Source organism: Oryx dammah, unplaced genomic scaffold (genome assembly GCF_014754425.2).
Source record: "Oryx dammah isolate SB20612 unplaced genomic scaffold, SCBI_Odam_1.1 HiC_scaffold_1, whole genome shotgun sequence".
In the NCBI taxonomy this organism is placed as follows: domain Eukaryota; kingdom Metazoa; phylum Chordata; class Mammalia; order Artiodactyla; family Bovidae; genus Oryx; species Oryx dammah.
In genome coordinates, this window is record NW_024070185.1 from 38,151,689 (window position 1) to 38,164,248 (window position 12,560).

At 44.0% G+C, this 12,560-nt stretch overlaps 1 pseudogene; it reads right to left on the minus strand.

The window, feature by feature from the left end:
- Positions 1-11,109: 11,109 nt before the first annotated feature.
- On the minus strand, positions 11,110-11,542 carry LOC120864445 (annotated as a pseudogene).
- Positions 11,543-12,560: the final 1,018 nt, after the last annotated feature.

Sequence of the window (12,560 nt, forward strand, 5' to 3'; positions counted from 1 at the left end):
ATCAGAAACTTGGGTGGGACCCAGAAATGTGTGTTCTAACAGGTCCTGCAGGTGATTCTAACATAAGCCAAAGTTTGAGAAAAAGTTGTTTTTTTTTAAACATTCAGTTCTCTGGCATGGGCAGAAGTATAGGCTGATAGAGAGAAGGTTGAGCCCACTCACAGCTTCCCAGGAAAGTTTTCTGAACAGCCCCAGGCCCAGTCCTGCCAGTCCTTAGAGGCCTGTTGCTATCCCTCCCTGGCCATGGGCCAGCTCATCCCACCATGGTCTCACATGTTAACACCCTCACATGTTGGGCCACATCTGATCTGTTACGATTATGCCTTTGTGGGAATGTTCTCCACTTCACAGTCTGGGGGTAGTAGCTCTAAGGATAGGGGCACCCCCACCCTCCCACCTGGCATAAGCATGCTCCTCTCTCTCACTGCCCTCTGCAGAAAGAGTTGGCTGGTCTGAATGATCTGAAGGTAATGAATGGTCTCTTCTGAGACACAGAGAGATGAGATGACCCACCAGGTCACACAAAGGTGTGTGACAGAACCAGACCCAACACTAATACTGCCAGTACCAACTCAAAAGTTTTTTCCACTAATGTGGCAAATTCCACCCCTGCCATTGGGTTTGCTGGTCCTGAGACATCACTCAGGCAAATGCCTAAACCATCACACAGGTTCTGAACTAAGCAATCCCGTTACCTTTGGCAGAAGATGACCAAACAGAAGGAGACTGTATTTTGGCCCCGGAGTCCCTGGCAGGAAGGACCCAAGCTGTCTTTGTCTCTGCAGACATGTTCTGCTCTGAAGGAAGGCAGGTGAGTCTCTGAAAGGTCAACCCAACAGGCCTTTCCCATTGTTTCCCATTCCCCGTACCTCTGCCACATAGGGCAACCCGTGCCCTCCTGCTCCATTTCGGTTCTCCTGAGCAGAGAACTTTGAGGTTCAAATCTCCAGCCTTGGGATTTCTCTGTTTTGACTGCTACTGCTGCTAAGTCTCTTCAGTCATGTCCGACTCTGTGCGATCCCATAGACGGAAGCCCACCAGGCTCCCCTGTCCCTGGGATTCTCCAGGCAAGAACACTGGAGTGGGTTGCCATTTCCTTCTCCAGTGCATGAAAGTGAAAAGTGAAAATGAAGTCGCTCAGTCGTGTCTGACCGTCAGCGATCCCATGGAGTGCAGCCTTCCAGGCTCCTCTGTCCATGGGATTTTCCAGGCAGGAGTACTGGAGTGGGGTGCCATTGCCTTCTCCACTGTTTTGGCTAATGAGGCACAAAAACAGACGGGACAGCCATGAATCATAAACTTCTCCTCCCTCCCCTTCTCCAGGCTTCATCAAGCTAGGGGTGCAGGCAAGACCAAATGGTGGCAAGCTCAGGCAGAGAGCTGGGTCTGCAGTTGCTGCTGGTCCATTGCTCTGAGGCTGAGTCATCCTTGTGTGTCTGAAACCTTCACCATCCCCAGTTCTCACCGGGTCTCTGGTGGTCCCTGGTTCATAGCCTCAGTAATGTTGCTGCTTCCTGTGGTCAGAGGTCTCCTTTACATGGCTTCTGATGCTTTTTTCTCTCCTCTGGTCTTGAGTGAGACTGCCACCTGGAAAGCCAAATGCCTAGCTTCTGGCTGGACAGGATGTCATCTTGTGGGCAGGTTTGGGCCTTCCTCTTTCCTCTCTCCCCACCCAGGAGAGGGCAGGCTCCCAGCCCAGGCAGAAGCAAAAACTCTCATCCATCCCTGGGCCAAGTCACTGTACACCAGCTTCCCTGCTTCATGGGAGCTCCCTCCTTCCCTTTCCCTCACAGTTCTCAGTCATCCTTCCTTCCAGGCAAGATATTCTGTTAAAAGCACACATTATGTGTGTGTGTGTGTGTGTGTGCAAGAATGTGAAATAATTTTACCTTTAAGTATTCCTTTTCTAACATTCTTCTTTTCCTAGACCTGAATTTGTTTTGTTTTTTTAAAAAAATAAAAAGAATTATTTGTCTACTTTTGGTTGCTGCCTGCAGGCCCTAGGCGTGCAGGCTTCAGTAGTGGCAGCACTCGAGTTCAGTAGTTGCAGTGCATGGACTTAGTTACTCCGAGGTATGTGGAATCTTCCTGGATCAGGGATCAAATCCATGTTCCCTTCATTGGCAGGCGGATTCTTATCTACCACCAGAGAAATCCTAGACGAATTTCTTCCCTGGACGATTCCTTCTCTGTAAAGAACTTTGAACATTTCTTTAAGGCAGCTCTCCTAGCAACAGATTCAATTTTTGTTTGCCTTAGACAAAGTTTTTACTTCTCCTTCACCTTTGAAGAATAATTTCACAGGATACAGAACTCTAAGTTGGTGTTTTTTCCTCTTAACACTTTGAGTATTTCACACCACTCTCTTGCTTGCATGATTTCTGAGGAGAAGCTGGATATAATTCTTCCTGACTGCTCTATAGGTAAGGTGTTTTTTTCTCTGACTTTTTTGGGAGATTTTTTTATTTTATCTTTTCTTTTCTGTAGTTTGGATATGATATGCTTAGGTGTAGTTTTTGTTTTCCTTTATCTTGCTTGGTATTCTCTGTACTTCCTGTATCTGTGGTTTGGTGTCTTGACATTAATTTGAGGAAATTCTCTGTCATTATTTCTTCAAATATTTATTTCCTCCTCCTTCTTCTCCTTCTGGTGATACTTTTAAAAATCAAAGATCTTTTTCCTTTAAACTTTTGCACTGATGAGGTTCCTACATGTCCAACCTGGAAAAGATTGTTGGGCTTATAAGTACTGTTTCAGCCTCATTTGCCAATACACATAGTGTAACCACCGGACCTTCGCCTGTATGAATGCATTTTGAACATCAGATGCAATGTGGTTAAACTGCTCTTCTAATCCAACAGGATCTTACAGGAAACCAGCTCCCTCCCCACATTTCACTGCCCTCCCTGGCGCTGCGTCTTTACACTTCTTCCTCTTATATTTGTGTCTACTCTGCTGGCCTGTTTCTGCCCCATGTCAGTTCAGAAGCAAACTCAAGCTCTCTTTCTGTGGTTTGCACCAAAAAATCCACTGAAACCACTCTAGCTAATGGTGGAGATGGATAGCTGAGATGTTTAGCAGTGTACTGAGGCCTGAAGCATGTTAAAAAATAAGAGGGACTGATGTGGATAGAAGAATGCACAGATGAGTAGATGTGATAAGATGTTAGTTGGAAAATCTAGGTATATGGCTGGTTGCTTTCTTTTTTTTTTAGCTTTTCTATATATTTGAAAATTTCCACAATAAAATTTTGGGGGAAAGATTCATTACACCCAGCATTTTGTGATTTTTTTCGTAACTTGAATGAAGAAGGAAGGGGTTGAAAGAAATGACATATGTGTGTGTGCTAAGTGCTTCGGTGGTATCTGAATCTTTACCCTATGGACCATAGCCCACCAGGCTCCTCAATCCATGGGATTCTCCAGGCAAGAATACTGGAGTGGGTTGCCATTCCCTTTTCCAGGGAATCTTCTGGACCCAAGGATCGAACTCAAGTCTCCTACGTCTCCTGCCTTGCAGGTGGATTCTTTACTGCTGAGCCATCAACAGGCATTCAGCCTTCTGCAACTTGCTCATTCTGTCCCCTCGCTCTCTTCAAAACTAACAGAATTCTGCCCCTCTTCCAAGCAGGAAGGTCCCATCCACCCCTTAAAGCCCTCTGGAACCTCACTCTCAAGCTATGTAGAGTCACTGAAAAAACAATGCTTTGCCTGAAAGACATCTACAAACATCTCTGTCTCCTGTGGAGAATTCTCAAGCCCGCATTAGGCCACCTCAGCTCCAAAGTTAGAGGCCTCAGGGCCTCATGACTTCTCCTAAATCTTAATCTTCTTCTCTCTATCATAGCAGCCTGGAATTTACAGTTTTGTCACTTTCATGGAACTGTCAAGCTCTGGAGGAAGTCTAAGACACCACAGAGCTGTAACTCCAACAATCCCTTTATTTCAGTGGAATCTATAGTACCTTCCTGTGGCTGTTGTAACAAATTACCACAGACTCAGTGGCTTAAAAGAACAGAAACTTATTCTCTCACGGGTCTGGAGGCCTGAAGTTCAGAGTCCATTTCACTGACTCAAAGTCAAGGTGTTGGCCAGGTCCCTCTCCCTCTTGGAAGCCCCAGGGGCGAATGTTTTCCCTGTTGCTTCCTGCCTCCGGTGATGGCTGGCTCCCCATGACTCGTGGCTTCATCACTCTCGTGCCACCTTCTGTGGTCACACTGCCGTCTGTCTTCCATCTGTGGTCGGATCTCCCTTTGCTCTCCTCTTGTAAGGATATTTGTGATTGTATTGATCCAGGATAATCTGCTCATCTCAAATTCCTTAATCTAATAATATCTACAAATACCCTTTTTTTCCATAGACATTCACAGGTTCCAGGGATTAGAAACAGGATGTCTTTGGCAGAGGTGGGGAGGTCACAAGACTATACTTTTTTTTTTTTCCATTCTATTTAATTGGCTGCTCCGGGTCTTAGTTGCAGCATGTGGTGTCTAATTCCCTGACCAGGCCCCCTGCTTCAGAAGGGAGGAGTCTTAGCCACTGGACAACCAGGGAAGTCCCGTGACTATATACATTTAAACCCACTATCTTCTGACCTACAAGGCCAATATTATTATCCCAATTTTAAAGATGAGAAAACTGAGTTTCAGGAGGTCATTATTAAAGATCACAGTTAGCAAAGAAGTAGAGCATTGCATTGAACTCAGTTTTGTGACCTTGAATTTAGCAGCCTTACCTGGTACAGGATGAATCTGAGCCAAAAGCCACTAACAAAGAACAATCATTAACAAATACCATAGTCGGAGCTGTCTTTACACTTGTATGTTAACCACTGGTCTGTAGTGAAATCGCCTTCAAGCTTAACTTCTCCTCACTAAGAGGTGGAGTCCTGAAACTGCAAAATACTTGCACACAGGTCTTTCCTGGCTGTATTGTGCTTGACTTACTGATCATTCTTTATGTGTATTAAAATATTTGGACATAAGAAAGACAAAACTTAAATTCTTACTTAAATGCATGTTTACCTTTCACTCAAACCCTGGTTTGGGGATGAGGAGGTGGATTCCTAACCACTAGACTGCCAGGAAATTCCCCACACCTTATTTTTGATCAATTATTCTGCATGTAGAACCACAGACAAGCCACTTCTAGCCCCTCCCTCCATCTGTAAGTATGGGTAGATTAGGTGGAGAAGCTTGGAATAGATGGTCTCTGAAGGTCCTTCCAACTCTATCATGCTTTGATCCAATTGTGAAACTACAAACAGGGCCAGGTATGTCAGATAATATCAATCTCTGTGTATTGGTGTGTGTTCTTCATGTCCTATGACTCGTTGCCAATCACATCATGTTTGTTTAGAGAAGCCCTGGCAGGCAGCACTCAATGAAGCGTTCATCCATGTTTGTCCAGTCTTGAAAAACTGGATCCCAATCCCTGAAAAAAAAAAAACAGAAAGGCTACACCCAAACTCTGATACCTGTGATCAAGAAAGAAACTTCAGCCTGAGAAGAAAGCACAGCAAAACAAAAGTTTCCCAAAGAAATATTTCTGAATTTCTTTTAATTTAAATTTTATTATTTAGCTTTGGCTGTGTTGGGTCTTCATTACTGCATGGGCTTTGCTCTAGTTGCGGTGAGTGGGGGCTGCTCTCTAGCTGGTGGCTTCTCTTGTTGTGGTGCACGGGCTTCATAGTTGTGGCTCCCTGGTACCAGACACCAGGCTCAGTAGTTATGGTGCACAGGCTTAGTTGCTCTTTGGCATGTGGGATCTTCCTGGATCAGGGATCAAACCTACATCGGTTGCACTGGCAGACAGATTCTTTACTACTGAGACACCAGGGAAGCCCTCTGAATTCTATATCATTTGAAAATAGTCCCCAAGCAATTTCTTATCTAAAAAAAAAAGAAAACTATAGCAAAATTATGTAAAAACTTTGCATAGAAGGAACCAGTACAATGTTTTATCCAGTGGCATTATATGATGGTGATTATTATATTTGATTGATTGGGTCTCTGGAAAACTCTATCCTATGCAGAACGTTGGGTACTAATTGTAGTTGATTGAGATGGTGCTGTGTCCAGGATTGGCAAGAACCCCCTGTGGTTGGACTCTTGGGCTGCTTCCAGGCAGGTTGTGAACTGGTGTGATTTTCAGGATAGTAATTTGGTAGTATGTCTCCAAAGCCCTAAGAATGTGCTTCCCTTTTTGTTGTTCATAAAGAAATGGACAGATGTTTGGCCAGGACTCCTCGCCCCCACATCCTCAGTCTTCCGCTGCAGGTGCAGGAGGGAGGTGTGCTCTGGGAACACTCCACACAAGCCTTGGCCTTTGTACTGGTTTTTGGTCCCAGACCACTGCACGGACTCTCCAGGCCTACTAAGCTGGGCTGGAGCTTATGGGAGCCACACATTTTGTACCTTTGCGCTAACACTTATCCCTATACTGACAACCTTCACCTTTGTCCCCAAGGCCCATCTCCTAATCTTGGTCCTAAAGGATTCAGTACCTAAGAGCAGGAGGAAACAAGGAAAGACAAGCCCAAAAGAAAGAGAATATTCCTTCCTAAATCCTTGAGAAAAACTGACTAAAGATGGCCCACTCCTAGACCTTTCCAGGGCCTGTGACAGTGACAGGTCCCAGTACCAGGCAGTCCCACATCCATTATGTTATCTCAACTTGAAAAAAGACCCCAAAGGCCTCTGCCCTTCACTTTCTTCATGGAGTAGCATCCTTATCTTCTGAGAAGCCCATATGTGGGAGTTTTCCTGCTCTTACAGAGCCTGTCCTGGCTTGGCTGGTTGTTCCAGGAGTAGGTACCTGGTGGGGAAGTGCTGATGTACTTGACTCCCTGGTCCCTGTTTCCTCTGAGGCTCAGCAGTGTCCCTGCCCTTCCCATGGCTGGGTTACATGCCCTTCTTTTGATTACCTGAGATATACTCCAGTGTTCTTCCTTTTGATTCCCTTTTTGCTTAAAGTAATCTGAAATGCATTTCTAATACAGCAGCCTGGGGCCTAAAGAACAGAGGCCCCTAAAATAGAGCCTAGACGGAGCAGCCCCACATGGACACCAGAGGGTTACATCTGTCATCACCCAGAGCCTTACCTCTTAGCACCATGTCCTGATAGGAGTTTTCTGGATCTGTGTCAGCCATCCCCCTCCTGCTCTTCCTTTCCAAGGGGCCTTGCAGGGGAAGCTTTGCATTCTCCCTGACAGTAGGAGAGTGTAGAACCTTAGCAAGTCTGTATTCTAGGATTTTAACCTCAGGATATAATTGGAAATACACACACATATTTAACAATGAAAGCTTAGGGTTACATTGTTCATAACTGTAAAAAAAAAAAAATTGGAAATAGTCTAAATGTCTAATAATGGTTAAAAGAATTATGGTCCATCCTTGTACTAGGATACTTCACAGCTATTAAAAATGTTATCTTGAAGAACATACTTAATGACATGGAAAAGTGCTAATAACATAATATGTGAAAATCAAGATATAAGATTTAATATACTTTATAATCTCAATTATATTAAATACTACTATGGATTCATAGTCAAAGGCCAAAAAGAACCACACAAATGCTATTAACTACTTTTTTCTAGTAATATATAAATTCTTTGCTGTCCTTTCGTGTATAGGCTTAAATATTTTTATTTTCTTCATGATATATCTTAGGTGTATCTATGTTGATAATGCATTTCTTTTTAAAAAAAATTATTTATTTTTGGCTGTGCTGGGTCTTCATTGCCACTCTCAGGCTTTCTCCAGTTGCAGTGCACAGGCTTCTCATTGCAGTGGCTTCTTCTTGTTGTGGGGCATATGGGCTCTAGGCACATGCGCTTCGGTAGCTGTGGCATATGGACCCCATGCTCCACGGCATGTGGGAGCTTCCTGGAGCAGGGATTAAACCCATATCCCCTGCATTGGTGGACAGACTCTTAGCCACTAGACCACCAGGGAAGTCCTGGTAACGCATTTCTGTAGTGTGAATCAGGGTGTTATGTTTAAACTCTTTATAACATTTAGCATAGCTTTGAGTTAATAAAAAAATAACTTTCAGAATGGTTAGGATGATGACAGCTTCAAAACTGTACTGCAAATATAATTTTCTTTAAAAAATATAAAGAACCAGAAAAAGAACCACACAAAAATAACTTTATATTTTCATTATGTTTCCTCTGTTTTCTGAATTGTCTATGGTGAGAATGTTTTACTTTTTAAATATAGTATTAGGTTGGTGAAAAAGTAATTGTGATTTCAAGCTGTGAATTTTAAATCATTATAACTTGGCTCAAACACATCTTTAATCAAAATAGGGCCCACTACAATCAACACATTTTTGCCAATGAGAAATAATTTTGTTTATTCCTATAGCATAAAAATCCATGCTTCAGAATTTAGTGAACTTCTGTAAAGAATTTTCTGCCTCCTGCTAATTGTGGAAACATTTTCCTGCAAAAAGTTGTCAAGATGCTGGAAGAACTGGCAGTCAGTTGGTGAGAAGTCAGGAGAATATGGCAGATGAGGCAAAACTTTGTAGCCCAGTTCATTCAACTTTTGAAGTGTTGGTTGTGTAATGAGTGGTCAGGTGTCATGGTGAAGAATTGGGCCTGTTCTATTGACCAATGCCAGCTGCAGGCGTTGCAGTTTTCAGTGTATCTCATCAATTTGCTGAGCATACTTCTCAGATGTAATGGCTTTGCTGGGATTCAGCAAACTGTAGTGGATCAGACGGGCTGCAGACCACCAAACCGTGACCATGACCTTTCTCTGATGCAAGTTTGGCTTTGGGAAGCGCTTTGGAACTTCTTCTTTGTCCAACCACTGAGCCAGTCATCACTAGTTACCCTATATAATCCACTTTTTGTCACACGTCACAGTCTAATTGAGATATGGTTTGTTGTTGTTGCATTGAATAAGAGAAGATGACACTTCAAAATGACAATTTTTTAAAATTTGAAATCACCTCATGAGGCACCCACTTATTGAGCTTCCTCACCTTTCTGCTGCTGCTGCTAAGTCACTGTATGACTCTGTGCGACCCCATAGACGGCAGCCCATGAGGCTCCCCCGTCCCTGGGATTCTCCAGGCAAGAACACTGGAGTGGGTTGCCATTTCCTTCTCCAATGCAGGAAAGTGAAAAGTGAAAGTGAAGTCGTTCAGTCGTGTCCGACCCTCAGTGACCCCATGGACTGCGGCCCACGAGGCTCCTCCGTCCATGGGATTTTCCAGGCAAGAGTACTGGAGTGGGTTGCCATTGCCTTCTCCCCTCATCTTTCTAACTTGCTTCAAATGCCAAACAACGGTAGAATGATTGATGTTGGGTTCCTTGGCAACTTCTCGAGTGGTTGTAAGAGGATCAGCTTCAGTGATCCTCTCAGTTGGTCCTTGTTACCTTCTGATGGCCAGCCACTGTTCATCTTCAAGGCTCTCGTCTCCTTTGCAAAACTTCTTGAACCACCACTGCACTGTACATTCATTAGCAGTTCCTGGGCCAAATCCGATGTTGATCTTGCACGTTGTCTATGCTGTTTTATGACCCATTTTGAACTCAAATAAGAAAATCGCTCTAATTTGCTTTTTGTCTAACATCATTTCTGTAGTCTGAAATAAATATAATAAAATACACAGCAAGTAATAAGTCAAAGCAAAAGACATAGTGAAAAACACACATTTAAATGATGTATAACATAACCATATTTAAGAATGAACTCCAATATCAAACAGCAAAGTTCAACAATGTGAAACCATAATTACTTTTGCACTAACCTAATATTATACTTTAGTATATTATTTTTCATTAAATTAGAATATCTTTTCCTATAGAAAAATTTTATTTTTCTCTCTGGTGTTTGCTCTAAGCCTTTAGCAGACAGCTACGTAGCCACCAGGAACTAACCATAGAATTCTCTCCAAAGCACCTGTTCTCAGGTCACTTGTGTCCCTGAAACGCTGCACCTGGCTGGCTCAGGGGGCTGCCACTCCACCCCCAAAGCAGGATTAGTTCTTTAGTAGCTGGTAGTTTTTAACACCAAACTAGTAACCAGTCTTTCTCATGATCTTTATGCAATCCCAAAACTACCCCAGGTAATTTGGTAATTCAGCAGATCCTGTTAGCTGCCTTTTTCCAGCTTTTGTTCAGTCAAGGTAGGGGGCCTACAGACTCCTGGGTTCCACAGAGGGGGCAGCAATTAAGAAGCCCAAGTCTGAGATTCAAGACAGACTTTTGCTTGTAGCTACAAATGTGCAGTTATAACAAGAAACACAAAGGTCAAGGATCAAAGGTTCCTGGCCTCCCTGTGCTGACTCTGCAGGCTTGGACAAGCCTCTGTTTGAAGCTCTTTGCCACCTGTCCACAGGCACAGACGATGATGCAGGGGAAACAATCTCGGACACCTTTCCGACCCAGACTGTCTGTTCTATTCATTCCATACAGTGTGACTAATAAGAGGGAACCCTTGTCGTGTACCAGACACAGTTCTGAATGTTTTATATATGTTAACTCATTTCATCTTTAAGGCAACCCTGCATGGTGGGTTCTGTCATCATCATTACAGCACCATCATCATCTAGTTTTAGTAGATGGGAAAGCTGAGGCACAAGAAGGCCAAATGCATGAACCTGGGGATTATAGGGACAGGGATTCCAGCCCCACTGAACTGGGCATACAATCTGGGCCATTAACTCTCTTCTCTTTTGCCTCCCTGTGACATGAATTCTATCATCCTATCTTCTGCCTTCTTTCCAAACCTGGCCAGAGGTGGTCAGTCAAACACTGTGACTCACCAGCCAAACAGCAAGGAGAATGAGTCACCCCTTCCCTGCCCTTTAGCCGCCTCAGGGACCCCTGCCCCCCCATTCTCCTCCTTCTTCAATTATGCAAAGAGGGCAGCCTCCAGGACAAGTCAATGGGCCCCCTCTTCTGAAGTGAGAAAGCACTATAATTCTTTACTAGTTTGGGGAAAAAGAAGAAATACAACATCCATCACTTAATGAACACACTCTGCATGTACACACATGTGTAAGTTAACTCATTGGTTTTCAACACTCCCCACCTTTTTTTTTATCGTGCTAAGTGGTTTTATTAGAGAAAGCCGAGATTATAGCAGACTCAAGAATTGGCATTGGGGCCCTTCTTGCCAAAGGTGGGCGCAACACTGGCAAAGCCCTGATTGTACTATGTAATGCCCCTTGGCCCGGCCAGCGTTCTTTTTCTCTTTTGGCTACTTTGGAAGTCTGACCTCTTACTTTACCAGCACAGTTTGGGGAACCATGGACTTTACCTCCAAGCATGTGGCCGGCTACTTCTAGAGTGCTCAGAACTTCACCCCTCATTGGCCTAGGGTAGCCTCATCCTCTAGGGATGTGCCTGTCAGGAGCAGGACTTGATCTTCTGGAGCAACACTCTCCAACAAGGCTAAATGAGCCTTGATCTGGGCGAGCGACTCTTGGCCAGTCACCTGGAGAGTGTGTAGGTCCTGGGTGTGGACAAAGAGCTGCATGTTGCTGACTAGATCACAGACACTGCTGCCACTGTCTTGAAGATGGAGTCGAGCAAGCATAACCTGTGTTACTAAACTGGGGTAAAATTACTTTACAATCCATATACATATATCCCCTACCTCTTTAGCCACCCTACTCTCCATCATCCCACCCCTCTAGGTCATCACAGACCACCAAGCTGAGCTTCATTCACATGGTGAGTGAAGTGAAGTGAAAGTCACTCAGTCGTATACGACTCTTTGCAACCCCATGGACTATACAGTCCATGGAATTCTCCAGGCCAGAATACTGGAGTGGGTAGCCTTTCCCTTCTCCAGGGGATCTTCCCATCCCAGGGATCAAACCCAGGTCTCCCACATTGCAGGTGGATTGTTTACCAGCTGAGCCACAAGGGAAGCCCAAGAAGACTGGAGTGGGTAGCCTGTCCCTTCTCCAGCATATCTTCCTGACCCAGGAGTCGAACTGGGGTCTCCTGCATTCCGGGTGGATTCTTTACCAATTGAGCTATCAGGGAAGCCCCCCAAATGATGTAGATTTATGTTAATGCACACAAAAGTGCCTATACTATATTGTTAAGTGAAATATGTATGTTATAGAATAATTCCATTTTTGTTAAAAAGCAGCATATATATATATGTATTTATATATCTAGAAAGATATAACATGCTAAATTTTGATGATGAATAAGTATGGCTTCTGTGATAAGAATTTTATATTTTAAATCAGTTTTTGAAGCCTCCAAGAATCTCTGCTTGGCTTCCAAAGGCATGCATGCCCTTGACCTTCCCCTGGTCCTTACAGAACTCATTAACAATGAGATTTATCAGCGTGCAGTTACACCCAGCCAGGGAGGGAAACCATGCCAGCCTTCCCTCTCCCAACTCAGCCCAGCCTCATTTTTATCACCACTGGTAGAGCAGGCTTTGCCCATGGTTCTTAAAACTACATTAGGCTTGGTGCAAGGAGTGGAAATGAGAAATTGGCTTTTCAATGGCTTGGTCCTAAAACAGGTGACGATGATGAAAAGATATTCCTTGGAATTTTCCAGGTCCCAGATTA